The sequence below is a fragment of the Pleuronectes platessa genome, chromosome 22 (genome assembly GCF_947347685.1).
Source record: "Pleuronectes platessa chromosome 22, fPlePla1.1, whole genome shotgun sequence".
Classification (NCBI taxonomy): Eukaryota; Metazoa; Chordata; class Actinopteri; order Pleuronectiformes; family Pleuronectidae; genus Pleuronectes; species Pleuronectes platessa.
In genome coordinates this window covers 3,123,184-3,147,906 of record NC_070647.1, presented here as the reverse complement: position 1 = coordinate 3,147,906, position 24,723 = coordinate 3,123,184, and the positions used below count along the sequence as shown (strand labels likewise).

Here is a 24,723-nt window from a genome sequence, read left to right as displayed (position 1 = left end):
CCTTTAAAACGGTAAAAAAAACAAAAGATTGGAGAGTAGATCAGGACAATATTCCCGTTATTTCAATGTGAGAGATCTTCAAAAAGGCTCTCTCTGGACAATCTTACACACGGCTACAAGTGTCGGAGTTCTGCAGTTGCAATTTTCCCATCCTGCACCTGTATTGTTGGAATAAGAAATGTATTCACGCCCAACGGAGCACACGTGGTGTGGTCAGACACGTCATTGAGACATTGTTATCTTGAGGCAGAGGACAATGATTTTAGCTTATGTCCAACAAAAACCTGGTCTGGACTTGCTGGTGCTTTTTAAGGCTTACCATCAGGATAGAAGGTAGTATGTGCCTATTGGCAAATGCCTAACAATTTTACGTATGATGCAGAGACTGTTTTTTTCTGATGTGTCTCATTCCCCAGGTCGGGACTACTGAGCCACATCAAGGCTTGTGCAGGTTGGATAGTATTAACTATGGATGTTGCCCTTTGCAGCTGGAAGAGACATTAGCCAACGCTTTGGGGGAAAGCTAAGAGGGATGCACTGTTGAATTAATCATGAGAATTGTTTTTCTTAAACTTTGTACTAGGAGTAGAAAAAGGAAGGTGTAAGTGGGACATAGTGTGTGTGTGTGTTGTTGGTAATGAACGGCCAATGTTAGACCTGCCTTCTCATCCAGAGCCACTGCAGGGAGCCAGAACTCTCTTTTCCACATACTGAAGAGAATGTGGAAAAGAAATGTCACATCACAGACAAAACTCGTGGTAGTAAAGCAAATTTCACAAATATGAAACAGACGTAGAGCAGCTCAGTGTCTCCTGTCTTACGTAACTCAATGTTAAAATGTATTTCCCTGGAGCGGAGTTTCCTGTAACTCTAACGTGTTTATTTGTGATTTAGAACATAAACACAGTGAAACAATCTGAAAATGATTTCTCATCCACAGTTTTGTTCTGCTAACGCTGCTGCTCCATGTATCTTTTGTTAAAATTATGTTAAGTAATTTCCATAATCAAATACAAAAATTCAAAACAGATTATTATTTTCATGGTCATTAACAGATCAGCAAAATATAAAAAATGTTTTTACTTTCATGTAATTAGTGGATGGCTGTGTATGAGGGGTAGAGCGGCTCTCCTCCAACCAGATGGTGGACAGTTCGATTCCAGTTTTCCCCACCTGCATGCCAAACCGTCCTTAGGCGAGATTCTAATTCCCGACCTGCCCCTCATAGCAATAAAACGTCCTGCTAATAGATGCACTGTGTGAATGTGTGTGTGAATGGGTGAATGGCAAACTGTACAGTAAAGTGCTTTGAGTGCTCACCAAGATTAGAAAAGTGCTATATAAATACACACCATTTATGTACTTGACTTTTCTATTTATATAACAAAAAATAGAATCACCTGGAAACAGAAATGACAAATTATTCTAGCTCTTTTGAGATGACCTCAACATTAATTGTCCCTTACAATCAACAATGAATCATGATAATACAATATCATTGATCCTGTCTGTGATCATTGATGATGATCGTGGATCTAGATTGCTTAGATATATAATATGCCTCTATGTACTATTATTGGCAATACCTCTTTCAATAAAATTGTCATCTCCGTCAGACATTTTCTCATTTACAAATATTAATAACATTGATATACCTAACATTTCATATTAGCCATTGTCTTTTCTCATTAATGTTGTAAATATGGTTATTTTTCATTAATGTGCTCTGCGACACATCCTGGGGGAGGGAACCCTCACATGTGACTTTCTCTGAGGTTTCTATATCTTTTTCCTTGTTAATAGTTCTTTTGGGGGGTATTTTGTGCTTACTCTTGTTGAGGGTTAAAGATGGAAGATGTCAAACCTTGTAAACCCCTATGAGACAAATTATGATTTGGGAATATGGGCTACACAAATAAAAAAAATTGTTTGATTGATGGACTTCAGTAATTACACAGAGAAAGGACACAGGACTATCAGTCCACTTGATTTTGTCTGTGAATTTGAAAGCCATTCATTTTACAAACCTCTTTGCCAAAATGTTTTTTAGAGGTGAACACTACAGTGCTTCTGCAGTACATGTGTTGATCAGACAAAAGGTCAAAAAGAAAACAACTCAGACAATCAAACAACAGGAACATGCTTTTTGGCAGCACAGCTTCACCTCTGCTTCCATAGCAACAAAATCCAACTACTTACAAAGGGTGTTCGGTTCAAATTGCTTCAGCCCGAACCTTAACAAAGCAGGATCAACCTCCAGGGCAACATACACGGAAATCAATTAACATTCTTCATTTCTAAAAGGCTCTCCAGGTCACATCAAATATCTTAGACAGACATCAAGACCAAACTATTTGACAAGAGCGCATACATAAAACTGTAGTTGTTGTCAGTAAAGTCTTGAATCAGTTTACGTACATAGCACCTTTCAAGAGCAGATATCACTCGTAACAAAAGACACAAGGACACAAAATGCAGGCGTGAAAAAAAGTAGAGAAAGATGGGTCAGACCACAAGATTGAGTTGTATCGTTCTGTCCTGCACCTGCATGTACTGCCTCCACAATCCTTAGCAAATCATGTCACTTGTTTATTTTGAAATCATTGGGCGGTGAATCAATAGGTCTCCTCTTTATTGGCATGAACCCTTCATCGTCTCTGCTCATCTCATCCTCACTGACCACCTTGTCAACCCATTCACCTTGACCACTCTGTGTCTGGGCAATCATTTCTTTAGCCAGCAGCTATTTGAAGTCAATTCAACCTCTCCTTCTCTTCTCTTCGCTGTTTGTGGCAGCCAGGTCAAAGAAATGCCTCTAAAAATTGTACCTTTTCTCATGCAGCTTGACATTGAGTAAAAGATGGTCACGCAGTAGCACAAATGAACCCCCTCAATTTATTTTTGCTCAGCCCACAACGGCAAATCTTGGCGCAGTTCCTCTGTACTTCTCTATTGCTGACCATTTCATGCAGCCTTCCCTAATCTCTATCCCCTGGACACAGGAAGGACTTAGAAGCCAGATATTGTCCTGCTGCTGCATCATGAAAATCAGATGTTCTAGCTTGTTTTTGTAGCTTAATGTCCTGATGGTCTCCTCAAAACAAGCATGTAAACAGTAGTAACCTTTGTTAGTCCCGTGTCCCCTATATGAAGTTTGGAAAAAAAAAGTCCCTGCTCATGTTATATCGTTTTTACTATGGGGCAGAAGTTTCAATGAACAGGACAAATTTTACATTGATTTAACCTATCAATAGATGAGTGTGTCCCGTCAGTTCTGCAGTTATCAGATATGTCACGATAATGACGTTGGTTTATAACAGTTGCTAATATAATATCGTTGGTTGATTTTGTTTGACACTGTACTTATCGTCGGTTGGCTGCTGCTGACCTAGCGAGTGGATTCCCAATCTCCGTTTGGAGGGGACACTCACAGGGAAGGGCACTTCATATTTGGAGATACGGCCAAGGGTGAGGAATATGAAATGGGCCCCATTATTCTTTATTAATAAACTCGATGTTACAAGACTTGACTTACACAGAGCTGTCCACCAATAAACTGATCACCAGAGATGGGTGTTTATGTCAGACTTCTCAAAGACTGATGTGTCACTTTCCTCTTGTACTGTTTGGCCTTCCTCCACCTCATCTTTTGACACCTCTAAATCTGATTCCCCTGCCACAAAGGGTAAGAGTTATAAAGTAAAATATTTTCTAACTCACTCCGCACTCTGCCCCCTGAAGAATGGAAATTAGTTAAAAGGGCAGTTAGTCCTGCTGCACACTACAAATAACAATGAATAAAAGTTGGGTTTTAAAAGCTTAAAAATTATCATACATTTCTTTAATCTTACTAAATTGATTGTAGCCCTCTCACTTTGAAGAAACAGTTTGATTCATAGCGACAGAAACATATCAGCAAAAAAAAAAGATGATTGCATACTTCCAATGTTTCCATAACATATGAAAGCCAATGTGCTCTGTTGGCTTCACTAGAAAGCACAGGATGTCTTTTTGACTGTGCAGTCGGACTAACACAGAAATGGTACTGGACCTAAAGGTCTCAAACTCATGTTGCCTATGAGGACAACATTTGTTGAGTGAATAGCTTATCTTTCTAAGTTTCTGTCTTTAATGTTGCATTAATCATTTTAGATTTTTTTCCGCGTTAGATATGTCATCAACACGCCTACTCCCGGTGAATCCTGCGGAGGATATCTGGCTGTGTTCTACCATGAATTCCTTCGAAGTTTCCCCATAGCCCATCAGGAGATCATTTGTATTTGAGTGCAGGTCTGAAAGCAGCTTTTTGTGGCAACTCAGTGTATGTGTGTTTTTGTGAAGCATTTCAAACTTGATTTTGCACGTACTCCTCATTTTACCAATTCCTTTTTTTTCTTCTTTGCTGTCTCTTTTTGGCCCCCAGAATTTGTTTTTGCTGACCGAGTAAGCTCCTGGCAGACATGCTGTACATGGAATTGGAACTGACAATTAATGATTAAAAGAATTCATATTTTATACCATTCAGGAGAATATGCAACATGTGGTGTGTCATTACTCTCGACCCAGTGGCTGGGCTGCTTATTGAATTAGGGGTGTTTATGCAGCATGGTACTGAAGAGACCCAGTGAGGCTATGACTACATCCTTAGTTGAGCCTTGAAAGGCTACACCTATACATAACTACGTACAATATGTAACTTATGTAATTATAGTTCAGTCTCATAAATACTGTTCAATTATCATGTTGTGTGACATGTTTAACACCAAATGTATTTAAGTTCAATGTGATTGTTGTTCAGTAGGACTCCTGAATGGACAAATGTGGCATAGAAGAAATCAGGAGCTCAGATGATCTTGTGAGGATTTACATCAGTGCTGGATTGTGTCAGGAGAATAAAATAGCTATTCTGGTTTTTAATGCTTTTATGTGGTCTGCCTAGGTGCATTTATGTAGCATTGCCTTAAATGTTGCTGCCATTTTAATCCTCATCAATCTCCTTTAAATGATCTCCTTTAAATTATGCTAAAGGAGATCATTTAGATTTTTCTATTCACATTGATGTGGATGCTTTGGAGAACAAGCTGGAACTTTCCAGAGTGATAAAGGCATCCAAAACATGAGGTGGCAGCCATCTCAGCCTGAAACAAAGATTTCACCTCAAAGGTATCCATTAGCAGTGGTTGTACCATCAGGGGGTACTCTCTGAACAGCCCCCCTCTGGCAGTTTTATTGAGAAGTTTACTCACTTTTTCAAGTTTTCTCCCACTGGATGTCAGAGGAGCTGCAGGGGTGACACAGCACTCACTCAATATTCTTGTACCAGCAGTTTTAGGTTTTGGATTCATCATTCATTCATCTTGAAATTTGAACAAAAAAACTTTATTCAACTGCATTTCAAAATATAAAATAATGAATTCCGGTTCTCTGCGGTGTTTTGTAAATACATCTACCTTATAATTTTCATGAAGTCTATGTTGACCCTGTGCGTATAACGTTATTTGAACGCAATTGTAGAAGACTGCCTCACTAGTGTTTTTGTTAAATTATGCTATGTTGGGATAATCTGTAAAGTCCTATAGCCTACCTGCTCCAAACTGTACTTTCACTGCAGACACCTACAATAAGCGATTGTTATATTACATTATATATGTTTTTTATACAAGTTTTATACAAATTTTAAGTACTAACTTATTACATTGATGGAAGTTTTCTGGAAGCTGGTGAAAGGAGAACTCAGGTAGCAGCTGATGTCTTATGTAGAAGATTTTAATGTAGACTTGATGCATCAAGGAGACCAGAAGGTGGAACATTATACAAACGCTAACAGAGTAACGAAAGCAATTGTAACCCCCCAGTCTGAAGATGTCTCCCACAGCATCCCCATACATCTCCCTCACTCCAACAGCACATCCATGAAAGGCATGAATGGCTGTCACTCCCTCTGTTACATGTAGGTGTTCGCCTCCTATTGGATAGTAAACCAAAAGCAGGCATTCCTAAATCCCATTATATCCTACGTCTTGCTACTGATATAATTCAGAAAAGAGTGAGAGATGGTGCCTCTCTGTGTGGGGCATCTGAATTAGATATGAAAGTCCATGACTGTAGACAATACAATGTACTGGTATTTGGCCCTTCATCTATGACCGGACCTTTGATAGTGCTTGGAGAGAAAGGAATATGTGTGGAATGAGACAGGCTCTATTTTTCTAATGGTTCAGTACAGATGTAATGTTTGAGGATGGTCAAATTCCTTCACAATTACAACAAGAATTCTAATTCAAGAAACATGTTGCTCCCTCCTTAATCACAGTATTGTCTGCCAGAGACAACAGATGTAAAATCATCATAATCATACAGCAGCCAACGACAGAGGGAAGCTCAAATGCTGTTATCATAAGAAAAATTTAGTAGCCTATGGCAGTGATCTAGACTGCAAGTCATATAAACATAGGAGCATAAAGCGAATGATGTGAAGGTGAATGATGTAAGACAACAGACTGACAAAGGTAAAAGACATGAGGAACAGATGCAGAAAATAACAGGGGCGGGAAACGGGACAAGAAGTCAAATTAGAAACACATGAGTAGCAAAACTACAAAATAAAACCGGAAACACAAATTAACACAAACCTAAACACAAGCAGACACAAAAAATGTCCATAAACAAAGACTCCATAATCAAAACCAAATAATCTTCATCTAAGAGCCAGAGAGTCATGACAAAATTATGTCTTCGTCCATTGACCCAAGTTGCCTATTGGTTGATGGCTGTTAATTTCATAACCTGTATACCTCAAGAGCAATTTGTGAATAACAAAACAGAGCATGTGATGTTCCCTAAAGGGGGTTAGTCATACTAACGGCACATAAATGCATTTGGTTTCTCTTATAACACTCCTCAGCAAGTTAGAGTACACCTAGAGCACATTAAGGCCCATTGGTCCGCTCAAATTATACCAAGCTACTCTAAATTACACACACACGTAGATACTGTCAGGCCTGGACTAAAATGAGGACTCAAATGCAGAGGATTCACGTGCCAGCACACTTTATTGAAATCAGTTCCTCTATGCAGAGTGACAAAAGATCGGGCTATGAAAAATCTCACTTAATCTATTCTAAACATTCACTAGAAAAAGGAGGTTTTAAAACATAAATCGCTCCCAAAGGATGTCGAACAAAAGGCTAGAGCAAGAAATCAAAAGCGCTCCCGAAGGAGGAAAACCAAACTATGAAAACAGGACAAAAGAAAAGGCTCACCTAAAAAGGAGGCTCAATAAACTAACTAAAACTCTCTAAACATAAATCACTCCAAAAGGGAGGAAGAAAAACAGATTACCAAAACAACACAAAACGAAGCTAAACTAGAAAACTTTAAGAAACCAAAAATCACTCTCAAGGAGGAAACAGAAAACAACTTACATGGCGTAGCAAACCTCATAGGCAAAAACGACAATGACTGTGGATAAGGGCTTAGGTGCACGGACAAGGACGAAACACAAGACAAAGACAAAGGGGACGCAGACTATAAGCAAGCACATGAGGGTGAAGGGAACAGGTGGAAACAATCCGGAATCAGTGACACACGAAGAAGGGCAAGTGACCTGAAACGAGAGGAGAGTTAGGATTTCAAAATAAAACAGGAAGTTACGAGACAGAAACCCCAAGACAAGACAACCCTCACCGCGGTGTGACAGATACCAGTCCTAAGGTACTGTTTTTTTTATCAAGATCTCTGCATTAAGAAATTTACAAAAAATGATCTATCTAATATTCCAGAAATCTCTCTCTGTCGGTCTGCTTGTCTGTCTGTCGAGCTTCACACTTTGAATATACAGGTGAACAGCTCTTTGTGCAGCAGCGGTAACCTCAGGGTTCTGAGGTCTGGGAAAAGCTACAACCAGCATAACCACAGGCCAACCAAACAGACCATTCCATACAGTGTTCAAGAGTGTGAACAAAACTAGTATCAGTGTAATACTGGACATGTCAGGTTTTCTGTGCAACAACTCAAATATGGCGTCGCCGGCGAGCTAGTTCTGGCAGGCAACTCGAGCTGCGTTGCGCCAATCATGTAACATACATCATGCGACATTCCTCACTCTCCACAACCATATATATTACACACCCAACTTATCAGGTGGTCTATTTAACCAGAGAGACATTTCCCATCAAACCCTCTTGCTCGGACTGCCACTGCAGTATTGCCACCAGTTGCTTCAGCCCCTCCACCACCCCAGCATCCACCTGTAGGCTCCAACTGGAGGGATACAAGTATTTGCTCATCACTCCCATCATTCCTGGGTAATCATATGGGGGAGTGATTATGTTGGAGCCTAGACGCCAAACACTAAACTTGTTGTAATGCTGCAATAAATGTTCGAACGTGAGTTGTCTGACTGAAATAAGTTTTATCCCGTCTTTCCTCAGCCCATCTCATCTCTTATTACTCTTCATTACATCCACCCTTAGTACACAGTGGAGGGAGGCTGACTGACCGCAAATATTCTTGGCTTGCTCTACATCCCTCTGTTCATGATGAGGTTTGCCAAATTGTAATTTGTGAACACGGGCTATACAAATACAATTTGATTGATTGATTGATTGATTGGCCAGTGAACTACATAAAATATTTGTCCTTCGTCCATGGGTTTGCTCCAATAACCAGCTGAATGCACTGTTTCCACAGAGACTTTGTGAATCTCTTACCAGCCTCGGCTGTCCCTGAGTTTCACTAAGAAGCTTTTTGGTTGCCAAGCACGCAGTGGACAGCTGCTGTGCTTGTGGATGTATTTGAATCTGCTGACTCCGGAGCCTGTTCAAATTTAACATTTTTTTCACAAAAGGAACAAACACATTTATATTAAAAACACAGTGATCCTTGTGAGGAGATGTTAGACAGTGTCAGTAGCAGAAAGCTGCTTGCTCTGCATTGGGTGGAGTAGCACAAGCCTCTGGGATCAGAGCTATTTAAAAAGATTGTTGGAAACTTTTCAGATCAGCTTGAAAGAAATTCACCGACGCTCTTACATGGAAAAATTTGCACAGTTCAGCTGTTTGAAGACAATATTATCTGATGCTGAGTCATTTTCTGTTCTTTAAAATTTTGTATCAGATTATTGCATCTTCTTGAAACATGAATTGCAGGTAAGATGATGCCACACAGATGTAAATGCAGACTTTGTCTCACTTTCTTCCGGGAAAAGATGGACGAACTGGGCTTGGTGGATATGTGGCGGTAACACCACAGAGGAAAGGATTTTTCATTTCATTTCGCAGGAGCATGGCAGCCACTCAAGGCTTGATATGTTGTTGAAAGAAATTGTACTTTCTTGATTTTTGTTGTTCTGGGTTTGTACCCTCGGAGTTGATGCAGTTAAGGCCGGCGCATGCTTCTGTGTTTTCAGAGACACGCAAGAAGGGGTACGCAAGCACGTAAGAGCCCCTTGCTTGCTTGCGTACCCCTTCTTGCGTGTTTGTGTGCGTTGCCCAATTTTTATAACTATATGACAAAGCTACGCAAGCTTCACGTAGCCCGCAAGGCTGTGATTGGTCCACGCAGATGGCCTGTAATTCCTGGAAGGAGATCTCGGCTAACATCGGTTTGCAGGTTGACGAGTATGCAAAGCTCTGGACAAAGATCATGGACAAATTTGTCCTCCAGAAAAAGTAATAAAGTAATAAACAGTCGACGACGACTGCCACAAACAAAGACGGTGTCTCTAAGGTCGTCTTCGACAAAAAAGTTACTCCACCTAGTGTTCTGGCAGTGAATTGTTACACTCGCAACCCTTGAAGAACCATGAATTAAAACAAGTCCATCAACCCAACTGCCTGAAAAGCTGCAGCCGCAGTTGCAAGACCATGCGCCGGCCTTTACTGTATGTAAGTCGCTTTGGATATAAGCATCAGCTAAATGAAATGTAATGTAATGTAATATAATGGACTATGGCCCACTGTATTGCACTTCTCAGTTTAGACACCAGGTGGCGTCAAACTCCCCCCCTACTGGCCAGCTGTCCCTCAGAACGCCGCCAAGCCCCCCCTGAGCTCCGCTCCAGTGTTTTTTTCTGTATGTAGCCCTCGGGACAAAAAGTTTGGACACCACTGGTATAAGTAAACAGTTCAAAAACTCGGTTCAAAAACAGTTTGAACCGAATCAACATCATATGTGTAGACTTCAATTCTTGCAAATAGAATCTGGGAAAATGTCAATAATAATCTGAAGTCAGATCCAACAGGTTATGATGATAGCCAACAGGGAACTATGTCAGAAGAGCCCTAAACGTACAATCAATAGTGTGCAGGCCACAACAAAAACAAACCAATATCCCTCTGCACCCAGACAATCATTAATAATCCATTATGCAGTACAGACCTCACCACATTTCAGGGTTGTGTTTCTTGGTTAAAGCCACAGGGAGAGTGTAGGAGGGACGATGACAGTCGCACAAGAACCGCACTGTAACAAACTATATGCCAATCCTGTAGCCCTCATCGAGCTGCAGAGCAATGCTAATAAGCCTCATTGTGTCTAAGTGACAGTGGTAACTTTCATGCCGTTTGCATTTTTCAGAGAGATGTTCCATGCCGACACTCCGCAAACAGCAAACAGGTGGAGCAATAAAATGCACTACTTACTCCACATCCAGTTAGCCAACTCTATTTCTCACAGCAAGGGCAGGAGAAGTTCAAGTAAACTACAGAGAAAAATTTATAAAGAGGATATAGACTACTGATGAATAAAAGCAAAATATTTGAAAAAGCAACACCAAATGGCCTCATCACCAACAGTTCTCTAGAAGAAAGCATTTCTTCTAGAGAATAGAGAGTGATTACGACGATTCTGCCATTCACCGATGTTTTCATATCTGGGATTTGTTTGTATGTAAAAACAGTATCCTCACACAAATTAAGAACAAACTTAATTAAGAGCAAGCTTAATTGTTGTCTCATCTAGTTTATTATTACAACTGGCTATGCCTTAAGATTAACTCTTGTACATTTGTGCTTTGGCTATATTAGCTATGATATGTTTCAAACCCCAGAGACCAACCACCAGTGGAACCGAAGAAAACAAATTGTTGATAATATCATTCGGCCCACTCATTTCAATATTATAGTATTTCCAGAGGCTGCATCAGCATGGTTCACATAGCAAAATGTTTTATTTTTTAATCCAGCTGCAAGGTTTTATCCATCTACTCTCACATGACTTCTGTCCTCTCTCTTATCCACAACCGAACTATGCCATAGCACCACTATTCACGCTGCAAGCATCATGCTACAGCTTGGAGTAAAACATATTAGCCGGTAGATATACAGACAGAGAGAGATGAGTATATTTTCAAACAAAAGATGAAAGGAGGATGGAAGCTGGAGGAAGTGATGGAAGGATTAAAAGAGGAAGTTGGATTTAGGAGAGTGACTCAGCGCTGTCATTCCATCTTTACATTATTTATATGTGTATACATCATGTCACACTGGTGTCATTAATAATGTGCAGAGAGAGTCTAAAACTCTATGAAAAACTTTTACATTTGGCTTCAATGAAAAACACATTTTTACAGTTTATGGAAGAGTTATGGTTTTGGTAAATGGTTTTGTATTTATATAGCGCTTTTCTAGTCTTGATGACCACTCAAAGCGCTTTACAGTACGGTTTTACATTCACCCATTCACACACAGTGCAGTGCATCTATTCGCAGCACTTTGTTATTCTATAGGGGGCCATTCTGGGGTTCAGCATCTTGCCCAAGGACACTTCGGCATGCAGATGGGTCAGACTGGGGATCAAACTGCCGACCATCAGGTTGGAGGACAACCACTCTACCCCCTCAGCCGTTATAGAAATTTTAGCCATTTGCACCCTCTCCACAGTAATGCTGGTGTCTGAGGGACAATCAATATGCTACTCTCTGCAACCTGTAGTGCTGTAGAACTGCATTTCATGACACTGTTGGGTGTTATTTGTGAGATATATTAGAGCTGAACATTAAAACAGGATAATGATTCCTGACCCCACTTCAAAATCCACAATGGATCTCTGCAAGAGGCACAAGCTGAAGGTTTTGCCATGGCCCTCACGTTCCTCTGACCTTAACATCATCAAAAATAAACCCCAAAAGAGCAGAGCATTGCAAGATCTGAAAAAATCTCAGATAAGAGATTTGTGAGCAAGGTATCAACAAGATCTGATACTAATCATAAAGTTTGCTTGAACTTTAGTTTCCACTCCCTTTATCCTGTAGGTAACATGGGAGAAAATGTTATCTTACAGAAATATGTCACCTCTAAAGCAGCAGTGTGGAGGATTTAGGGATATCTAGGCAGACATGGAACATACTATTCACATCTTTCTTTTAAAGAGTGTATATTCACCTGAAACTAAGAATGATTCAATGAATGAATGAGCCCTTCATAATTTCGTCAGGGGTGGGTCTACTTCCTTAGAGTCTGCCCTGATGCACCACCATGTTTCTACACAGTTCTATCAAACACTGGCTCTAGGGAGGACCTTTAAAATTAAACTTTACTTGAGGTAGCCTCTCCTCCGTGTGGTGGAGGGATGAAAGTTTTGTAGGTTGCACTCTGCAACATCACCACTCGTTGACACTAAATCCTTCAAAATGAACTTTTAACTTCTAACGTCTGTTCGTTTTCTTTCATGTGAATTTAATGATGATGTAATGAAAAGCAGTAATGCCTCACTTTGTTCTCCAGCTACTCATCATATTATTTAGGAAGTACTTATCAATGATATCTGTCCAGTTGCTCATAATTCTGTCTTCACTTGTGCTTCAGAATCATCCAGTCTGTCCAGCAGTGTCTACAGGGATCCAGCTCTGCTCTAAGATTTGGACTTTTGTTTGGTTCCCTGCCAGCATGTCTCTGCTCTGGACTCTGGATTTTGAAAAACCTATACCTCCGTTCTGGAACCTGGAACATGGTTTGGGGTGAGGGGACTCACTCTCGTACTCTCGTATTTATTAGATTGTAAGTGTCCACTTGTCTGTGAGTTATTCTGCTATTTGTTCCACTGGGACACTTCATTTTTGTACATTGTTCATCGACAGTAGAAGACAATGAATTGAAATTCAAGTAGTCTGTTATGGTACAGGTCAAAATCCTAGGTACTAGTTTAAAAGATAATAGAAAAAAGAAAGAAAACTCTGTAGCAGTGGTGTAGTGAGAAGAATTTGTAGAATTTGTACATGATGATCTCAAGTGTACCTTTGAGGTGACACTCAGTGGGTGTCTGAGATAGATGAGAATGTGTAATGGTTGAGGGCTGAAGGGGTGGATAAAGGAGGAAGAGGTGGGGAATGGATCTGTCAATGTGATGAGGAGAGCTGGTGTGGTCTTGTATAACCAGACCTCTCTCTGCTCCGTGGTCAACATTTGTATAATAGGATGCCCTTCTTGCAAGAAAACAGGCTGATTAAATCATGCAGGCGGCGATTGTACAGACATTAGTGACTTCAGGTGTATCTTTAATTTGGTTTATTTATGAGAAAGTATATGCAGCAATGTTTCGATTCTGAAAGAAAAAACTATAGCTTCTATAAAGTGAGGGTTTTATGCTTTTTTTTGCTGGCCGATAATTTTTGCTGGCCGATGTTGGCATCTCTGATCCTGAAAAGATTGGTGGAAACATATATTCCTTTGCAGGACACTTTAGATAACGGGCCAACATGTGAGACAAAAACGAAAAGGGTCCAAGCCAGACTTCTGTAAATAAATGAGCTCTATTTGTGGCATATTTACTAGAATTGTTTTATTCTTTAAAATAGATTTTTGGTATTTTTGATGTTTGCGATTGTATATAAATTTGGTGTTATTGGTTGTTATACTGTTATACTTGTTGAAACTGTTCTATAGTGTTTAAGTTTATGAGCACTGGTACAATACACAACAAACAAATGGATTTGATAACTGAATCTATATATTTTTTGTCATTCAGAAATTGAGGTGTATTGACCGATGTGGAGCTATAGAATGGTGATGCATGAAGACAGGTAAATGGCCCTGCAAATTAATATCATGGAACAAAACAGAGATTCCTTTCATAAACACTTTGCCTGCCCTGAGGGCTTTATGCTTAGCAGCACATGGAGGCTGAATGTTGATCAAGGGCACATCTTTCACAGGTCAGCCCAAGACTGAGCACCAAGTCTGGGGAAGTCTGTGCCAGGAGGGGTCCCACCCTGGAGCATTCTGGAGCCGCGATGCTTTAAAACCTCAGTGTGGTGATTTGTCTGTCTCTTTGTCTAAGTCTCTATCGGCTCAGATCCCCTCAGCCTATAAGGTAACACAGAGGACATGCACACCAAATTGTAAGCCCTGTAATTAAAGGAGGGGCGGTGGTAGTGGAAGATAAAGCTCCAGAAAGTATGGAAGCTCTGTGTTGTGTTCCTCAAGAAAAAGTTTGCAAAGCTTCCAGAGGCTAAACTCTGATCGAGTGAGGTTAGTAATGTTAGTTGCACCTGTAATTATATTCATCAGTGATTTCATGGGGTTCTGGAATACACATATATGTCTGGTCTGTACATGCCCATATTCAACCACTAAACGGTAAATGCAAAGCAATTAATGACTTTTAAATGACCTCGGTGACAATAGATTTCTATGATGAATCACTGCATCAAGCCATGAACAGAAGTGCAACTTTTCAAACTCTGAGGTTAGTGAAGTGGAGGTGAAGAACAAAAGATGGTGTGTACGTCACTGATATCAATCAATCAATCAAATTTTATTTGTATAGCTCATTTTCACAAATCACATGTATATCATAGGGCTAACAAAGTGTGACATTTCTACAAGAGTAAGAAAAAACGACCCCAAAAAAAACCTATTAACTGGCGGAAAAAACATAGAAATGTCATTAAGTGCCACATGTGAGGGATCCCTTTCCCAGGACAGACAGAAGTGCAATAGATGCCACGTGCTACTGAGAACATCAACTGAATAACTAGCCTGACATTGTCATACTCACAATTCTAGTCAGAATGTGAGTCTAATACCGCTCCATTGGGCTGTGATTATGGGGCGTGTTTCAACCGAACCAGAAAAAAAAAGCCTCTTGTCTCAATTGGATAGACCTACAACCAATCAGAGCAACGTAGTATGTGACGTATGTTAAGCGACTCATTGTGAGTTATTTACTAACGCCGGGTTCACACCAGACACTGAAGCGCACCGCCAAGCCTTAAATAACAGCTGGCTCCCATCCACTCCCATGTTAAACCTTTGTGCTGGTCACACCGGAGGCTGAAGCACCGCGCTGCGCCAAGGCTGCCTCGCGCCGTGCAGCGATCGTTTCGGCGTCGAGTCTATTTTTTGCGCTTGACGCGAGCGTATCGCGACAGGAAACACACTGAAAAATGATTTTAAACGATATAGATGACATATTTTATATGATATAAATGATCAAATATGCATCCCATACTTTTACATCCCCTTCTGTTGTCCTGGAGTTTTAATTTTACCAATGACATTATTAAATGTCCCCCTCTGCCCATCCACTACAGCCACACAAGCAGTGATAAAGATAAAAGAGAGAGAGGGGGGGCTACGTATTCTCCACATAGGCTTGAGTGGAGAATACGTAATTTACCCTCGACACCCGACATTTAACGGAGCAAACAGCGGAGAACTTGTTCAACATGGATGACATTAAATTAATAATTGAAGTGGAGAAGTGCAGTGAGTTGTATGATCCTCGGAACATGTTGTATAAAGACAACACCAAGAAAGACAAATGTTGGTATGCTGTTGCTTAATGTTGGAGCAACAAGTAAGTATATGCTTGAATACTACTGGATCAATGGGTGATATTATTAAATGGTAAATGGATTTGTATTTATATAGCACTTTTCTAGTCTTGATGACCACTCAAAGCGCTTTACATTACAGTTTCACATTCACACACACATTCATACAGTGCATCTACTTGCAGCACTTTTGTTATTCTATGGGGGGGCCATTCGGGGTTCAGCATCTTGCCCAAGGACACTTCGGCATGCAGATGGTTCAGACTGGGGATCGAACCCGCCGACCTCCAGGTTTGAGGACGACCACTCTACCCCTCAGCCACAGCTGCCCGGCGGTTCAGTGTCCGGTGTGAACAGCCAAGCGCCGGCGCGATAGGGATTAGGGCGGCGCAGCGCTTTGGCGTCGCCTCTGCGTTCTCTGTTCCTCTTTCAAAATGAATGCGCTGTCGATGTCTTCTATAACAGATTCAAATGCAGCATCTACACATCTCAGCTCTCCATCGGCAGGTATTCAACCTAAGCGCACTTTGATGATGTGGTTGATTATGTTACCGTTGATCATCTGTCCATCATCGTATAAAGCCCGCCCTGATAATCTGATTGGCCCGGTCGATTTCATACCGGGCATAATTTCTCCCCAACGGAGCGACTCCAGACCGAACTTCCCGACCTCAAATGTTGTGGGCGGGGCTAAGTTCGTCTGGCATCCAGGCTACTGAATAACAATATATACAACATTGATAAGAAGAAACAGTTTGTAACATAATGGAGATGTTTGTCAACGTTTAGTTAATGTTGGTCAGTATTTATACGTTAGAAAATGTTTGATAGAGATGAAGGGATTAGCAATGACAAATTAATTGAGGAGTTATTGTCAATAATGGTCAAATATGTGAGTAGACATATTGTATAGCAAGCAGTATTGATACAGATAAAGTCTACAATCAGATGCCACCACGATCCACCACCACCATCAGGATCCACCAACACGATCCACTTTCAGCCGCCAACAAGATCATGATCCATGGTCCGCCATCATGATCTCTGATTCACAATCCACCAGGTTGATATATGGTCCATGATCACAATCAACGATCTAAAATGTGTTAGCAGCAGCGATTCTACTCAAACTCAGTTTACACATGTGTCCTGTTGTCACCCGTGTGTGTGTGATAGAGAGAGAGAGAGAAAAAAAAGGGAGCGGGACGGCTGATGAATGCGCTGCTCTGAATAAAGATTTGACTAATTAATTAAAGTATTGATGAATATGTGATGATCAGTGTTGATATTGCGGAAACAAACAAATCAAGTGTTAAACTGTAGGGGGTCTTGAGACTTCGTCTGAGAGAGAGACACACACAGAGCAGTAGAGTCTGTGTGTATCTGTGCACTGCCCCACCCTAGCCCGCCATCTTTGAGTGAAAGGTTTGAGTCGAAGTGGTACAGGCATCTTCCAGGACCGTTGCTACCCAAAGCGAGAATAAAAGTCCTAGAAACATGTAAAACATAGTTAATTAGCTCCCTTGGTATAATTCCAAGACACATGAGTTAAAACAAGGATGTAGCAAACTAGAGAGGAAGAGGCACTCCAGCAACCGTGTTGAAAATCTCATAGACTGGAAGAGTAGTGTTAAAGAATATAAAAAGGCCCTCCAAAAAGCAAGAGCTGCCTACTATTCAAAATTAATAGAAGAGAATAAAAACAACCCCAGGTTTCTCTTCAGCACTGTAGAACATATCCAAATTCTAGGTCAATTCATTATAACTAAGTATGATAGTCCATCTTCAGGGAAAGATTGGAGACAATGCTGAAAGGGCTCGTCCGGGATTTGAACCCGGGACCTCTCGCACCCGAAGCGAGAATCATACCCCTAGACCAACAAGCCACGTAAAAGAAACCTTTCGGAAAGCATCGATTTCGGCCAGCGCTGTTGGATGTTGACTAAGTTGGAATAATACATCCTGGCCTTTCATTTCTGTAACATCAATAAAATCAGTACACTACTGACTTCCGCTAACAATGTGAGCAACAATTAACCTCCAATGGCTGTATATTGATATCTCCATTTTATATCTCTAAAGAGTCTGACATATTTCAATTGCGATTTTTCAGTAACCCTCTTTTCAGAGATAACCATTGGGGTCTACATTGATCTATAGAACATATCCAAATTCTAGGTCAATTCAATATAATTTAGTATGATTGTCCATCTTCAGGGAATGATTGGAGACATTGCTGAAAGGGCTCGTCCGGGATCTCTCGCACCCTAAGCGAGAATCATACCCCTAGACCAACAAGCCATGTAAAAGAGACCTTTCCGAAAGCATCCATTTCGGCCAGCGCTGTTGGATGTTGATTAAGTTGGAATAATACATCCTGGGCTTTCATTTCTGTAACATCAATAAAATCAGTACACTACTGACTTCCGCTAAAAATGTGAGCAACAATTAACCTCCAAAGGCTGTATATTGATATCTCCATTGTATATCTCCAAAGAGTCTTACATATTTCCATTGCGATTTTTCAGTAACCCTCTTTTCAGAGATAACATTTGGGGTCTACATTGATCTATAGAACATATCCGAATTATAGGTCAATTCAATATAATTTAGTAATGATAGTCCATCTTAAGGGAAAGATTACAGACAATGCTGAAAGGGCTCGTCCGGGATTAGAACCCGGGACCTCTCGCACCCGAAGCGAGCATCATACCCCTAGACCAACGAGCCATGTAAAAGAGACCTTTCCGAAAGCATCCATTTCGGCCAGCGCTGTTGGATGTTGATTAAGTTGGAATAATACATCCTGGGCTTTCATTTCTGTAACATCAATAAAATCAGTACACTACTGACTTCCGCTAAAAATGTGAGCAACAATTAACCTCCAAAGGCTGTATATTGATATCTCCATTGTATATCTCCAAAGAGTCTTACATATTTCCATTGCGATTTTTCAGTAACCCTCTTTTCAGAGATAACATTTGGGGTCTACATTGATCTATAGAACATATCCGAATTATAGGTCAATTCAATATAATTTAGTAATGATAGTCCATCTTAAGGGAAAGATTACAGACAATGCTGAAAGGGCTCGTCCGGGATTTGAACCCGGGACCTCTTGCACCCGAAGCGAGAATCATACCCCTAGACCAACGAGCCACATAAAAGAAACCTTTCGGAAAGCATTGACTTCGGCAAGCGCTGTTGCATGTTGACCAAATTGGAATGAAACATCCTGGCAATTCATTTCTCTAAAATCACTAAAATAAGTATACTATACCTATTGTCTCCTGCTGACAATTTTAGAAACTCTTAACCTCTCAAGGCAGTATGAAAGTTCATCTTCAGGGAAAGATTGGAGACATTGCTGAAAGGGTTCGTCCGGGATCTCTCGCACCGTAAGCGAGAATCATACGCCTAGACCAACGAGCCACATAAAAGAACCCTTTCGGAAAGAATAGACTTCGGCAAGTGCTGTTGCATGTTGACCAAGTTGGAATGAAACATCCTGGCCTTTCATTTCTGTAACATCAATAAAATCAGTGCACTACTGACTTCCGCTAACAATGTGAGCAACAATTACCCTCCAAAGGCTGTATATTGATATCTCCATTGTATATCTCCAAAGAGTCTTACATATTTCCATTGCGATTTTTCAGTAACGCTCTTTTCAGAGATAACCATTGGGGTCTACATTGATCTATAGAACATATCGAAATTCTAGGTCAATTCAATATAATTTAGTAATGATAGTCCATCTTAAGGGAAAGATTGCAGACAATGCTGAAAGGGTTCATCCGGGATTTGAACCCGGGACCACTCCCACCCAAAGCGAGAATCATACCCCTAGACCAACGAGCCACATAAAAGAAGTCTGTTCGAAACCTGTGAGTTCGGCAAGCGCTGTTGCATGTTGACTAAGTTGGAATAATACATCCTGGCCTTTTATTTCTGTAACATCAATAAAATCAGTACACTACTGACTTCCGCTAACAACGTGAGCAACAATTAACCTCGAATGGCAGTATATTGATATCTCCAAAGAGTCTTACATATTTCAATTGCGATTTTTCAGTAACCCTCTTTTCAGAGATAACCATTGGGGTCTACATTGATCTATAGAACATATCCAAATTCTAGGTCAATTCAATATAATTTAGTAATGATAGTCCATCTTAAGGGAAAGATTACAGACAATGCTGAAAGGGCTCGTCCGGGATTAGAACCCGGGACCTCTCGCACCCGAAGCGAGCATCATACCCCTAGACCAACGAGCCACATAAAAGAAGTCTGTTCGAAACCTGTGAGTTCGGCAAGCGCTGTTGCATGTTGACTAAGTTGGAATGAAACATCCTGGCCTTTCATTTCTGTAACATCAATAAATTCAGTGCACTACTGACTTCCGCTAATAATGTGAGCAACCATTAACCTCCAATGGCTGTAAATTGATATCTCCATTGTATATCTCCAAAGAGTCTTACATATTTCCATTGCGATTTTTCAGTAACCCTCTTTTCAGAGATAACATTTGGGGTCTACATTGATCTATAGAACATATCCGAATTATAGGTCAATTCAATATAATTTAGTAATGATAGTCCATCTTAAGGGAAAGATTACAGACAATGCTGAAAGGGCTCGTCCGGGATTTGAACCCGGGACCTCTTGCACCCGAAGCGAGAATCATACCCCTAGACCAACGAGCCACATAAAAGAAACCTTTCGGAAAGCATTGACTTCGGCAAGCGCTGTTGCATGTTGACCAAATTGGAATGAAACATCCTGGCAATTCATTTCTCTAAAATCACTAAAATAAGTATACTATACCTATTGTCTCCTGCTGACAATTTTAGAAACTCTTAACCTCTCAAGGCAGTATGAAAGTTCATCTTCAGGGAAAGATTGGAGACATTGCTGAAAGGGTTCGTCCGGGATCTCTCGCACCGTAAGCGAGAATCATACGCCTAGACCAACGAGCCACATAAAAGAACCCTTTCGGAAAGAATAGACTTCGGCAAGTGCTGTTGCATGTTGACCAAGTTGGAATGAAACATCCTGGCCTTTCATTTCTGTAACATCAATAAAATCAGTGCACTACTGACTTCCGCTAACAATGTGAGCAACAATTACCCTCCAAAGGCTGTATATTGATATCTCCATTGTATATCTCCAAAGAGTCTTACATATTTCCATTGCGATTTTTCAGTAACGCTCTTTTCAGAGATAACCATTGGGGTCTACATTGATCTATAGAACATATCGAAATTCTAGGTCAATTCAATATAATTTAGTAATGATAGTCCATCTTAAGGGAAAGATTGCAGACAATGCTGAAAGGGTTCATCCGGGATTTGAACCCGGGACCACTCCCACCCAAAGCGAGAATCATACCCCTAGACCAACGAGCCACATAAAAGAAGTCTGTTCGAAACCTGTGAGTTCGGCAAGCGCTGTTGCATGTTGACTAAGTTGGAATAATACATCCTGGCCTTTTATTTCTGTAACATCAATAAAATCAGTACACTACTGACTTCCGCTAACAACGTGAGCAACAATTAACCTCGAATGGCAGTATATTGATATCTCCAAAGAGTCTTACATATTTCAATTGCGATTTTTCAGTAACCCTCTTTTCAGAGATAACCATTGGGGTCTACATTGATCTATAGAACATATCCAAATTCTAGGTCAATTCAATATAATTTAGTAATGATAGTCCATCTTAAGGGAAAGATTACAGACAATGCTGAAAGGGCTCGTCCGGGATTAGAACCCGGGACCTCTCGCACCCGAAGCGAGCATCATACCCCTAGACCAACGAGCCACATAAAAGAAGTCTGTTCGAAACCTGTGAGTTCGGCAAGCGCTGTTGCATGTTGACTAAGTTGGAATGAAACATCCTGGCCTTTCATTTCTGTAACATCAATAAATTCAGTGCACTACTGACTTCCGCTAATAATGTGAGCAACCATTAACCTCCAATGGCTGTAAATTGATATCTCCATTGTATGTCTCTAAAGAGTCTGACACATTTCATTTGCGATTTTTCAGTAAACCTCTTTTCAGAGATAACCATTGGGGTCTACATTGATCTATAGAACATATCCAATTTCTAGGTCAATTCAATATAATTTAGTGTGATTGTCCATCTTCAGGGAATGATTGGAGACATTGCTGAAAGGGCTCGTCCGGGATCTCTCGCACCCTAAGCGAGAATCATACCCCTAGACCAACAAGCCATGTAAAAGAGACCTTTCCGAAAGCATCCATTTCGGCCAGCGCTGTTGGATGTTGATTAAGTTGGAATAATACATCCTGGGCTTTCATTTCTGTAACATCAATAAAATCAGTACACTACTGACTTCCGCTAAAAATGTGAGCAACAATTAACCTCCAAAGGCTGTATATTGATATCTCCATTGTATATCTCCAAAGAGTCTTACATATTTCCATTGCGATTTTTCAGTAACCCTCTTTTCAGAGATAACCATTGGGGTCTACATTGATCTATAGAACATATCCAAATTCTAGGTCAATTCAATATAATTTAGTAATGATAGTCCATCTTCAGAGAAAGATTGGAGACATTGCTGAAAGGGCTCGTCCGGGATCTCTCGCACCCTAAGCGAGAATCATACCCCTAGACCAACAAGCCATGTAAAAGAGACCTTTCCGAAAGCAGCCATTTTGGCCAGCGCTGTTGGATGTTGACTAAGTTGGAATAACACATCCTGGCCTTTCATTTCTGTAACATCAATAAAATCAGTGCACTACTGACTTCCGCTAACAATGTGAGCAACAATTAACCTCCAATGGCTGTAAATTGATATCTCCATTGTATGTCTCTAAAGAGTCTGACACATTTCATTTGCGATTTTTCAGTAACGCTCTTTTCAGAGATAACCATTGGGGTCTACATTGATCTATAGAACATATCCAAATTCTAGGTAAATTCAATATAACTTAGTATGATTGTCCATCTTAAGGGAAAGATTACAGACAATGATGAAAGGGCTCGTCCGGGATTTGAACCCGGGACCTCTCGCACCCGAAGCGAGAATCATACCCCTAAACCAACGAGCGACATAAAAGAAACCTTTCGGAAAGCATCGACTTCGGCAAGCGCTGTTGCATGTTGACCAAATTGGAATGAAACATCCTGGCAATTCATTTCTCTAAAATCACTAAAATAAGTATACTATACCTATTGTCTCCTGCTGACAATTTTAGAAACTCTTAACCTCTCAAGGCAGTATGAAAGTTCATCTTCAGGGAAAGATTGGAGACATTGCTGAAAGGGTTCGTCCGGGATCTCTCGCACCCTAAGCGAGAATCATACGCCTAGACCAACGAGCCACATAAAAGAACCCTTTCGGAAAGCATAGACTTCGGCAAGTGCTGTTGCATGTTGACCAAGTTGGAATGAAACATCCTGGCCTTTCATTTCTGTAACATCAATAAAATCAGTGCACTACTGACTTCCGCTAACAATGTGAGCAACAATTAACCTCCAAAGGCTGTATATTGATATCTCCATTGTATATCTCCAAAGAGTCTTACATATTTCCATTGCGATTTTTCAGGAACGCTCTTTTCAGAGATAACCATAGGGGTCTACATTGATCTATAGAACATATCCAAATTCTAGGTCAGTTCAATATAACTTAGTAGGATTGTCCATCTTCAGGGAATGATTGGAGACAATGCTGAAAGGGCTCGTCCGGGATTTGAACCCGGGACCTCTCGCACCCTAAGCGAGAATCATACCCCTAGACCAACGAGCCATGTAAAAGAGACCTTTCCGAAAGCATCCATTTCGGCCAGCGCTGTTGGATGTTGACTAAGTTGGAATAATACATCCGGGCCTTTCATTTCTGTAACATCAATAAAATCAGTACACTACTGACATCCGCTAACAATGTGAGCAACAATTAACCTCCAATGGCTGTAAATTGATATCTCCATTGTATGTCTCTAAAGAGTCTGACACATTTCATTTGCGATTTTTCAGTAAAGCTCTTTTCAGAGATAACCATTGGGGTCTACATTGATCTATAGAACATATCCAAATTCTAGGTCAATTCAATATAATTTAGTAATGATCGTCCATCTTAAGGGAAAGATTGCAGACAATGCTGAAAGGGCTCGTCCGGGATTTGAACCCGGGACCTCTCGCACCCAAAGCGAGAATCATACCCCTAGACCAACGAGCCACATAAAAGAAGTCTGTTCGAAACCTGTGAGTTCGGCAAGCGCTGTTGCATGTTGACTAAGTTGGAATAATACATCCTGGCCTTTCATTTCTGTAACATCAATAAAATCAGTACACTACTGACTTCCGCTAACAACGTGAGCAACAATTAACCTCGAATGGCAGTATATTGATATCTCCAAAGAGTCTGACATATTTCCATCGCAATTTTTCAGTAACGCTCTTTTCAGAGATAACCATTGAGGTCTACATTGATCTATAGAACATATCCAAATTCTAGGTCAATTCAATATAACTTAGCATGATTGGCCATCTTCAGGGAATGATTGGAGACAATGCTGAAAGGGCTCGTCCGGGATTTGAACCCGGGACCTCTCGCACCCTAAGCGAGAATCATACCCCTAGACCAACGAGCCATGTAAAAGAGACCTTTCCGAAAGCATCCATTTCGGCCAGCGCTGTTGGATGTTGACTAAGTTGGAATAATACATCCTGGCCTTTCATTTCTGTAACATCAATAAAATGAGTACACTACTGACTTCCGCTAACAATGTGAGCAACAATTAACCTCCAATGGCTGTATATTGATATCTCCATTTTATATCTCTAAAGAGTCTGACATATTTCAATTGCGATTTTTCAGTAGCCCTCTTTTCAGAGATAACCATTGGGGTCTACATTGATCTATAGAACATATCCAAATTCTAGGTCAAGTCAATATAATTTAGTAATGATA

The 24,723-nt window shown here is 40.6% G+C and overlaps 10 non-coding genes across 10 annotated transcripts; all 10 read right to left on the bottom strand.

Moving 5' to 3' along the window:
* Positions 1 to 17,589: 17,589 nt before the first annotated feature.
* Positions 17,590 to 17,661, bottom strand: trnap-cgg (transfer RNA proline (anticodon CGG)). Its single transcript has one exon. It is a non-coding gene; the product is annotated as a tRNA-Pro (tRNA).
* Positions 17,662 to 18,433: 772 nt separating this feature from the next.
* On the bottom strand, positions 18,434 to 18,505 carry trnap-cgg (transfer RNA proline (anticodon CGG)). Its single transcript has one exon. It is a non-coding gene; the product is annotated as a tRNA-Pro (tRNA).
* Positions 18,506 to 18,862: 357 nt separating this feature from the next.
* trnap-cgg (transfer RNA proline (anticodon CGG)) lies at positions 18,863 to 18,934 on the bottom strand. The gene has a single exon. It is a non-coding gene; the product is annotated as a tRNA-Pro (tRNA).
* Positions 18,935 to 19,980: 1,046 nt separating this feature from the next.
* trnap-cgg (transfer RNA proline (anticodon CGG)) lies at positions 19,981 to 20,052 on the bottom strand. The gene has a single exon. It is a non-coding gene; the product is annotated as a tRNA-Pro (tRNA).
* Positions 20,053 to 20,409: 357 nt separating this feature from the next.
* trnap-cgg (transfer RNA proline (anticodon CGG)) lies at positions 20,410 to 20,481 on the bottom strand. Its single transcript has one exon. It is a non-coding gene; the product is annotated as a tRNA-Pro (tRNA).
* Positions 20,482 to 21,527: 1,046 nt separating this feature from the next.
* Positions 21,528 to 21,599, bottom strand: trnap-cgg (transfer RNA proline (anticodon CGG)). Its single transcript has one exon. It is a non-coding gene; the product is annotated as a tRNA-Pro (tRNA).
* Positions 21,600 to 22,786: 1,187 nt separating this feature from the next.
* Positions 22,787 to 22,858, bottom strand: trnap-cgg (transfer RNA proline (anticodon CGG)). Its single transcript has one exon. It is a non-coding gene; the product is annotated as a tRNA-Pro (tRNA).
* A 629-nt stretch (positions 22,859 to 23,487) lies between these two features.
* Positions 23,488 to 23,559, bottom strand: trnap-agg (transfer RNA proline (anticodon AGG)). Its single transcript has one exon. It is a non-coding gene; the product is annotated as a tRNA-Pro (tRNA).
* A 357-nt stretch (positions 23,560 to 23,916) lies between these two features.
* On the bottom strand, positions 23,917 to 23,988 carry trnap-ugg (transfer RNA proline (anticodon UGG)). The gene has a single exon. It is a non-coding gene; the product is annotated as a tRNA-Pro (tRNA).
* A 343-nt stretch (positions 23,989 to 24,331) lies between these two features.
* On the bottom strand, positions 24,332 to 24,403 carry trnap-agg (transfer RNA proline (anticodon AGG)). The gene has a single exon. It is a non-coding gene; the product is annotated as a tRNA-Pro (tRNA).
* Between the last annotated feature and the right edge of the window lie 320 nt (positions 24,404 to 24,723).